At 40.6% G+C, this 9,842-nt stretch overlaps 1 non-coding gene across 1 annotated transcript; it reads left to right on the top strand.

The window, feature by feature from the left end:
• Window positions 1-5,767: 5,767 nt before the first annotated feature.
• trnat-ugu (transfer RNA threonine (anticodon UGU)) lies at window positions 5,768-5,839 on the top strand. The gene has a single exon. It is a non-coding gene; the product is annotated as a tRNA-Thr (tRNA).
• The last annotated feature ends 4,003 nt before the right edge of the window (window positions 5,840-9,842 follow it).

Genomic DNA, 9,842 nt, shown 5'->3' with positions numbered 1-9,842 from the left:
GACTGAAAAGGTGTAAAGCTAAGTAGTGCTTGTGTGCCAGTCCGTGTGCGCGTGCCCGCATTTGAGAAGCGCTGTGCGCGTGAACGTTTTCTGGTTATGTGAGCTGCGTGTCGCGTGCGTCCTATGAGAGCCTGTGTGAGGTGATTGCAGTATGTCGGCGTGTGTGTGCGGGATCGCATGTGCACGCCCCTGTGTGCGCTTGTGTGTGCGCGCGCCCGTTCCGTGCATAAATAAATACTTACCGAGGATGAGTTGCTTCCAGGTGATTTACATATAATGAGGGGGGAGAGGGGGGGGGGGGGAGAGTAAAGGAAAGAAAAAAAGAGATAGAAGGGAAGACGAAAACAACAACAAAACAACAATAGAAACATCAGTGGGACTGAGGTGACGAAGAAAAAAAAAAAGACTGTTTTCCTGCGATCGAGGTGTGGATTATTGATGATCCGGTTTTCCATTCATTGAAGTAAGTTTAGCGGGTTTCTTCTGGGCAGCGCAGACCAGATGTTCTCAGCGCGGATCTGAAAGCCTTCAGCACAGCCAGGGGGTGATCTCCGGGTCCCGGAACAGCCGGCCGTCCACGTAAAGTTTGTCAACGGCCACAATCGCTCTCGAACCAGCAGCAAGATGCTTCCTCCTCAGCGGGAACAGGATCTTCCTTCTACGGAGGATTTCTGCCGGGAACTGGTCATTAACGCTGTAATGCGTGCCTCTCAGTTCCCGTCCGCGGCCCTTCACCAACTCCTTCTGTTTGAAATGTTCGAATTTAGCCACAATAGGACGCGGGCGCTGGTGGTCGGACCTTCTTCCTCCGAGGCGGTGAACCCTGTGGAAGGAGATCTTCTGCACCTCCTCCTTGGGGAGCTTCAGGTGGACCTGTAAAAAGGATCTAACGGTGGCCTCGGGGTCTTCTCCTACCTCCTCTGGAACCCCCGCGACCACTAGATTGTCCCTCATGCTCCTCGACTGAAGATCCAGGAGGGTTTCCTTGATGGATCGGTTCTCCTCGGAGAGACGGGCGGTGTCACTGCTCAGGGTCTTCACGGTCTCTCTGAGGGCCTGGTTCTCCGCTGCGAGCTCCCGCACCTGCTGCTGGCTGAATTCCAGAGACTCCCGCAGACCTTGAAATTCTCTATGGAGGATCTCCAGCAGATTGAGGCGGCCATCAAAGCTGGAGAGCTTTTTGTCAATCGAATCCAGGATATCGCTCATTCCGCTGCCTGGAGAGGACACAGCCCCGGGAGAGTCCTCAGGCCGTTCACGCTTGGCGGAGGGGGTGGTGGTGGCGGTTCTGGGCTTCACCATGTTGCAGGTATTAAAACACTCGTCGATGAAATTCTCCAGGTCCTCCAGGCTGACAGAAGCTTAATACTCTTAACAGGTTATGTTAGTTAGCAGGAAATGTTTTAATATGGCGGAAAAATGAAACAAGATCGAAAATGTTTGTTCAAATGCTTACGCGCCGCCAAGTCGACTCACCACACTCGTCTCGCTGGGTCTCGCGATACTACAGCATCACGCGATCCTAGTGTAGCTTGTTTTTATTAGCATACATTTCTAAAACAGTTTTTGAATCTGTAATATTACTTTTCTATTATATGATGTTCCTTTCAAACTAAAATACATCCATAGCAAATAAGATCATGCTACAGTAGATTTCCAATTACATTTTAGGAATTTGGCCTCTGAAGAGCAACAAGGGATAAAATAAAATTGTCAGCAGTGTCAGCTCATGTAATGTCACCTCAGTTTAAAAATCTAAAAAATAACTTAACTAACCAACCTATTAATTTTTCAAATCATTAGCATTTTTCTACAACACCAGGGTGTGGCTCCGGAGCGTCAGGTTGCAGACCTCTGAACTACCAAATAAAATCATATTTTTGCATTTTGTTTTGTCGTTGTTCTCCTAAATAGAATTCCCCTCAACAGTTCTGACATCTGTTGGTTCTTGGCTTTTCTGGTACTCATTGGTAAAATACAAAATGTTCATAAATGCAACTTGAAAGAATAAAAAATCAATATATAAACATGTGATGCATCATACTACAATTAGAAATACTTCACAAATACAATTCTTAATGCCTTACCTTTTTATTTTAAGAATTCAATTACACAAAATGTCAGGCGTGGAGACCTCACAGTCTTTGTCATGACAGGTCAATTCGACGCTGAATGATAAAACTCACAAATGATTGATAAAGCAGCAAAGGATGTTTGGTCGAGATGCAAAGTTGTTAAAAGCAGAAGTGGGATGGGCATGCAGATATGTTTATATTTAAAACAACAAATGTCAAAATAGTGTGCTCTATCTTTGTTATCACAATGACACGCATAACAAATTGTGTTTTTTTTGTCAAACACTATGCAAATCAAACGGTCCACGCAGAGACAATATGGTAAAAGAGGTTAGTGCAAACGTGCACAGCCAGAGCTGCAGTGGACAACTCAAAGGAAAACTACTACTGAGTAGGTAAACTGTGATCTATTCTTTTCTATTAGTTTAAATATTAAAATAAAGTTGGTTATTTTCCTTTCTTGAATAGTATAAGACATAATGGGGAAACTAGTGTTGAAATTAGATTTTTACTAAAAACTTTTTGTACATTTAACAAGATTTTTGCTATGGAAAAGTTTGTTGCCATACTTTGTAAACAAATCGCCATATTCAGGCCAATACAATAATTGTCGTCTGAATTTTCTTCTTCTGTCTCTTTTCCAGTGTTTGCTGCTCAGATGTCCCTTCTTTTGACACTATGACCTAAAGCCCTGGATTAATAAAGCAACTTGAATAAAGGTTTGTAAAAATCCAAATCGGGGTTTTATATGTATTTTATATTAAGATATACTGTGCAATCTATTTTTAAATGCTATTGTCACTAGCTTCGTTTCCATTACACATACGTGCAAAACTTTACCAAAATTCTATTTGCATTTAAACTGTTTCCATTAAATCATAATTATGTGAATAAATATAAACCAATTCACCTGGTAAAGTCATCCAAAAATGGCGACGAATGTCATCAATACTTTGACTGACAGCAGATACATTCACATTTCTGCCACGGTATTAGCGCTCATCATCATCTATCCAAGGAGACGTTGGCGTCTTCTTCAGGCCGTGGGGCAGCAAGCTCCGTATCCGAGGGAGTGGATTGGATGAAGCCATTTTGGGAAATGGAGGTTGGTGATTTTACAGAGGAGTTGCAGATCAAAATATTCCACATGACACGCTCAACTTCTGATGAGCTGTGTTACGCTGTGCGACCTCTGGTGGTACCCGCTGTGCAGCACCCAAAGCAGCCAGTTCCTACCAAGACGCGCATCGCTATCCGGTTGTTGGTCAGGTGACCCGTTTAGTTTGATAAAAAACCTTCTCCATTTTCCATACACGGATCGATATATTTTTTAATTTTCGTGTTTCCGTTGAGTGAATTTGATATCACAAATCGACTTTATTCAATTTCATAGTCTGTGGAAATGCAGCTTCTGACCCCCAAGTAATATTCTTTTGTCAGTGATTATCTCTTTCTCTACTTGGCTACGATGAACCTATTACTCTCAATAAATTGCTCAATAGGTGGCATGTTAATTGATTCAGAGAGTAAAGGTACAATATAAACTCTATTCTACTATGTATCTGTAAAACCTTCTTTAAATTCATAGGCGGTTGGTAAACCAACAAACTATTGTCTTTGTTTTTGATATAGGTTTTCCAAAGTGAGTAGGCCCTAACTTTTTTCAGCATTGTGGCAGTCCATAACTGATGTTTGCCAAATGTGGACTCCAGCTTTTATTTGAGAGATGAAAAAATGTCAGAAGTTTATGGAGTAAATGCTCTTAATATCTCTTCTGTTTTCTTGCGCTGCTGTTTTTACAGATATTTTTCTTCCTCAGACATCCATCATTATGAGACCTGACTATTCCAATGCCAGTCATCTACCCTCCGTCCCACCGTCTTCTTCCCCCGACAGTGTCAGTGATTTTCTGAATGAATGTTTAAACACACCAGTTGGTTTTTACACAATAATGTCTTTTGTTATCACCATCGTTTTAGTCGTCCTGCCACTCTGTGTCCTTGTTATTCGCCAAGGTTACCAACAACACTGGAAGCAGTTTTCAGGCACCAAGATTGGTCACTCTGATCTCTTCACCTACCACATGGTTTTGATGGAGCTGATAAACATCATTGTGTCTATTTTCTGCCTCTTAGGTATATGTACTCGAATCCCAATACTGGTGAAGCCGTTTGTGTATATTTTTCCTTTTTGCTTATTTGGGCAAACGGTTTTTCACATCCTGACCTGCTTTGAGCGCTACCTGGCTGTTATTCATCCCATCACATATGTGAGCCTAAAGAATGTGAGCTGGATCAGAATCAGGAATGCCATCATTGCCATTGCTTGGGTGTTTTCTGCTCTGTCAATGGGCACCCTTTTGCTTCCATATGGACCTTCTCTTATAATCCTGTCTTTTTTCATTGTTGGATCGTCTTTTCTTGCCATTTCATTCTGCAGCATTTCAGTGCTGTGCTCACTTATTCGTCCAGGGCCAGGAGGCGGAGATCGGCGACAGGTCAACCAAACAAAGCTTAGGGCATTTCACACAATCATATCAATTTTAGCGGTGCTGTTACTGAGGATTGCAGGATGCATACTAACAATTATCCCAGGTGAATCACTGAACCAGAATGACGAGTGTGGTATGTGGCTAGCTGTACTTTGGTTCTCTCTGCCCAGCAGCTTGATTTTGCCGCTGCTGTTTCTACAACGGGCGCAAAAATTACCAATTTGTAGGAAAACAAAATAATTTTGACAACTGATTGGCCATCAGGACTTATTGTCTTCTCGTCTTTTGGACATTTCATTACTCATTTTAGTAGCTTTCAATAGTATGTTGTCCCATTACAGCAAGCCTTTGTCATGTGGGTTCGTAGGAGGGTCGACCAGTATGGGTGCTATGGATTTTTAAGATATGCAGGCCTCTGGAAGGTCAGGAAGCGCAGGTGTGTCTTGCGGTTCCTTTGAAAATGGAATGTGCCATTGTTGTCCATGTGATAAATGTACTGTGAAGTATTTGTAAGGAACACAAGAGTTGCTGTGCATGCACTTCTGAAGTACAGGTGATACTAATGTACGGTGTCCTCATTCTAGTTGTTGGCAAGGTGTGAGTACTGGTCCAGATTTCTGCACACACAGGCTGTGCATGTGATACGATGCCTATGAAACTATGCACTGATCATATAATTTCATCATTTCCAACAGTCAGGCAAGCAACCTGCGAGGACATGCACTATCATGTGAACAGCACTAACAGGCTCCTTGTGCAGTCTGCAAGGTTTAGTGAGGAGTTGAGAAATATGACATGCCTGCGAAAAAACATCAGAGATAACACCAGACTCCTGGGCAGATTAAAACTTCACACCCTTACTCACTCTTGCATGTTTTTGAAGTGTTTGCCCTTAGAAAATATGGCCATGAACCTTTTCACTATTTCCCTATTCAGGGTCACCAAGAGATTTTTCCTCCAGACCAGCTGTGTGTCCCATACACGTTAGCCCAATTTACCCCACAGATAGCCTGTACCGACCTGTCAGGGCAGTTTTGCATACAGCGTAATTAGAAGAACTTGTTTGCTTTTCATACCAATTCCTTGCATGCTGTTAGTTGACTTACAACTTGATAGACAACATTTTATCAAGCTGCTCCAAAAAAAGGGTTGTGTGACTTATTTAATCAACAATTCCCTGTTTACTATCTTACGGTCAAGAGGCATGGTGGCCAAGTGGTAAGGCGTAGGTCTTGTAAACCAAAAATCATGGGTTCAATCCCCATCCGTGCCTGAAATGGCATTGGAAGACTGTCCACAAACGACCTGACAAGTGCAACGTGATAACAACGTTTGCTGACTAAACAGGGAATTGTTGATTAAACGGAGCTGGTTTAGCTCGTGCTGGTTTGCGGTGCCTTCCATCCGTGAAACCCAGGTTCAACTCCGGGCTGCTCCCTGTTCCCTTCTCTACTTATATGCCGGTCCCAAGCCCGGTTGCTTTGAGAGGGTTGCGTCAGGAAGGGCATCCGGCATAAAACATTGCCAAGTTTACCATGCGACTCGTTCGCTGTGGCGACCCCAGATGGGAAAAGCCGAAAGAGAAACAACACTATCTTACTTCACTTTTTAAACAGAAGTTCTTTTTTTGGTTAGAGCATTAAACCACTTTTTACTTTTGCAAGAATCTTTGGTCAAAAGACAATTGATCATGTCCAAGTACACAACCATACCAATGGCCTTGTTTTAATATGAATGATTGTCACAATCTGTCAATTTAGGATTTAATGTGTTTTTTTTCTTTATTGGGTTAGTCTTTGAAACTGTGTGTGTCCCTCAGCCTTAGAAGTGGCTATGGAGTAAAATAAAGTGCTTTATTTGCAATTTCCCTGTTGATGAAACATGACTGTCTACAATTCATTGTCAAATTAGTCTCTTGTTTATCAGTCACTAAGGAATTACTTGTTCTTTTACTTAGTCTTCTCTATTGCTTCTCTTTATCTGTTTTCAACTGAATTCAATAAAGCCCACTGGGTTCTGGTGTCTGTTATTTGCGTTCCTGGTACTTATATGAAGGTAAAGAGACAGAATTGAACAGCCGGAACCATTTAAAATGGTGAATGGCATATTCTCATGTAGTACTTTTCAACTAAAGTATTTTATAGTCCCATTCACAGAAACATTCACCCACTGATGGCAACTCTGCTGCCTAACACTGTAACCAGCCTGTAACTAGGACCAAGGTGGGATTCAGTGTCTTGCCCATGGAGACTTTGAGACACGGAGCAAGACACTGTGGTGCCAAACTTGCGATCTTTCGATCAGAGGTGGACCGCTCTAACATAACACCACAGCCTTTCTAATGGTACGGTCACAAATACAACTACCACTGCACCGGGAGGCTTCAGCAGAATCTTTCTTGGCATGATCATGAATGTAGAGAGCGGCCGTCAGAATTGACGTTATTCCAAAATCATTAGGTTACAGGGCTGCGGCAGCTGGATCACTGGCCAGTAGCAGCTATGATTAGACAATGTGTAAATGTCAAGTGCCACCGGACGCCAGGTTGTCCGGGGCTATATAAACTGTTTATAAACTGTCCAAGCAATACTCTGTGCTGCCACCATCAGTTAGATATTCCCTTTGTTTTGCTAAAAAATAAGGGGTTGGAGCACCCACCTGAACACCCCTTTACACCCTTAACCTCATGGTAGTTGAGTGTTCTTTTGAAGAGTGGATCATTGATGTTTGTTGGGATATATTATGCTATTTGGTAAGGCCCAATTTATGTGGGCTGATTTAATCTATATAGTGTCATCTCAAGCAAGTATTAGTCACATCATTTCCTACCATCATTCATTTGTCTATTGATTCTTGTCATTTTAAATCTATTGTGTTTTTATGGCTTCTTATGGTTTTAACCTCTGTTTATAGATGTAATTTATGTCACTTGTATTCTACAGCATGTTGATGAGAGGTGCTCTACAAGTAAAGTAATTGATTGAGAATTCACGACTGTCTCTTTTCAAGCTTGACAAATGGGTCAAAAGGTCATTACCAGTGTTTGCAGGGCTTTTGATGAAATAGTAGTCTGCTTTAACAATTCATCAGTGTAAAACTGCATATTAACTTGGATTATTTTAACAGATTGTTCGAGTTTAGCTTGATGGTCTGACTCTGAAGTGACATAAAGGCAATTTATAAAAAGCAAAGAAATGTGACAATACACTGATCCCTTGCTATAACAAGGTTTACTTTTCACGGTTTCGCAACTTCACGGATTTGCATCGTGCATTGTGTTCTGCATTCTGATTGGCTAAAAAGTCACTCCCCTTCTTCTCGACCTGTGCATCAATAGTGTTGCAGTTTAATATGTACACGTACGTAAAACAGCTTGCCAAATTAACATTACGTACGTGCAAATTCTCTTGCAATTTCGAGTTTCTCTAAAACCCATAGAAAAAGAGCGACACCAACTGCCTATCACTACGTTCTTCTCCTGAACAAACACAGCTGCACCGTGGGCTTCAAAAGAAGAAAACACTGCAGAGCGGAGTCAGGATGCAGCAGCTCAGTCTGAGGAGCAGTGAAATACACCTGAGTCACTATTTGTCCGACTGTACTTTGTATTTTTTTCATAATCATTTTAAATGTTCTCCATTTTAATCCAATTACCGGTGGGCGGGGCTAATCCGGTGGGCGGGGCTAATCTCCACAATTTGAAGCCTTCTGTTCACAGTGATGACTAAAATTATTATTTGACAGTACAGTACAGAAGTTATTTGATGAAAAAAAATCGTTCTAAAGTACTTTGATTTTTGAAACAAATGCTTGAGCCTGTAAAATGATTTGTGCTTTCTTTTCAATGTATAGTAGAGTATTTAATTGTATTTTAATTGTAAGAAAAAAATAAAGGTTTTTACTTCACGGATTTTGTCTATCACGGGTTCTTTTTGGAACGTAACCCCCGCAAAAAACAAGGGTTTACTGTACACCAAATATATTTATAAAATGAAGTTTAAAGTCCTTGCTACAAACTGGTGACCTGTTCAGGGTATGTCCATCTTTGCCCAACAGTATCCGAGGTTGCTCCGGCAATTCCGTGACCCCAAAACGGATTCAGTGAGTTTGGAAGATGGATGAAAGTTTAAAACATTTTACTAAAGTTTTCAAGCAAATTGAATTCAGATTCCCAACATTTAAATGATGTTTTGTTGAATTTAGATGTGTCTTTTTGTCAAAGTCAGTATTGATAGTGTATGCAAACAAACCATATTTGAATTAAATTTGGAGATAAACACAGATGTTGAGTGAGATTGTTCTCCTAGCAGAGCTACAAAGGCTTACATAGGACAGACACACTGGGGGAAAGCTCAGAATACAACATCTGACCAGGTTTGTTACTTAACTTTATAGCAGTCATCTTAAATGCACATTATTATGGAATTTCAAAAAGATTTCAAAATATGTGTAACAAAGTGTTGGGAACAAAATGTTCCCATAATGGACAATGAGACAATAAATATTGTGACAAATTATCCTTGTTTGGAAAAATGAGATCAGACTTTTGTCGTTGTCACAACATTTGTGAAGTAGTTAATTTATAAATGTATTCCTTAATCCAAACACATTAATATTTTAATGTTATTCACAAAAATAGTCTTAATTAAGTTTTATATTTTATCCAACAATGTCAACCTATACAATTCCTGCATTTACTTTAAAGTTTTAGGTGCTTGCAATACAGGATGGTCTTCCGGCCAAGTTAAGTATATACCAGCCAAGGTTAGAGCAAAAAAAGATTTTTTGCAAAAAGATGATGGCTGGGATGATAATTCTTAGTTGTCGAATGTGTTCTTTTACACATTTAAGCACGTTGGGTGCAAGATGAATGGAAAAATATATCACGTCAGAGCGATACTCATTGGCAACCAGCCAATAGGCATTTAGCGGTGTAATCCGTACTGATTAGTGGAATCTTAAGCCACAGGTGCTGATATGAAATGTTCTAGATGTTTTTCAGAGGTCATCCTCTCTTTCTGGACAATTGCAGCGATGCTGCATTGCTTCACACAGAAAAAAGGAAGTACTCAAATTTTGATGCAAAACCTAATTCATGAATGTAATAGCTGAGTTCAATATAGTTAAATACATAGAAAAAATGTATTCCATAGAATAATAAAATGTATAAACAAATAAATGTAGGGATTGTTGTAGAAATGTACAGAATGAAATTAATGTAAGAAGTATACACTACAGACTGTAATTGGAATGTGCAGTTACCATTGTTTTGTTTA

Source organism: Oryzias latipes, chromosome 18 (assembly GCF_053564925.1).
Source record: "Oryzias latipes strain Hd-rR chromosome 18, Olatipes_Hd-rR_3.1".
Classification (NCBI taxonomy): Eukaryota; Metazoa; Chordata; class Actinopteri; order Beloniformes; family Adrianichthyidae; genus Oryzias; species Oryzias latipes.
Note: the sequence above shows the minus strand (reverse complement) of the source record. Positions and strands in the feature narration are given on the sequence as shown.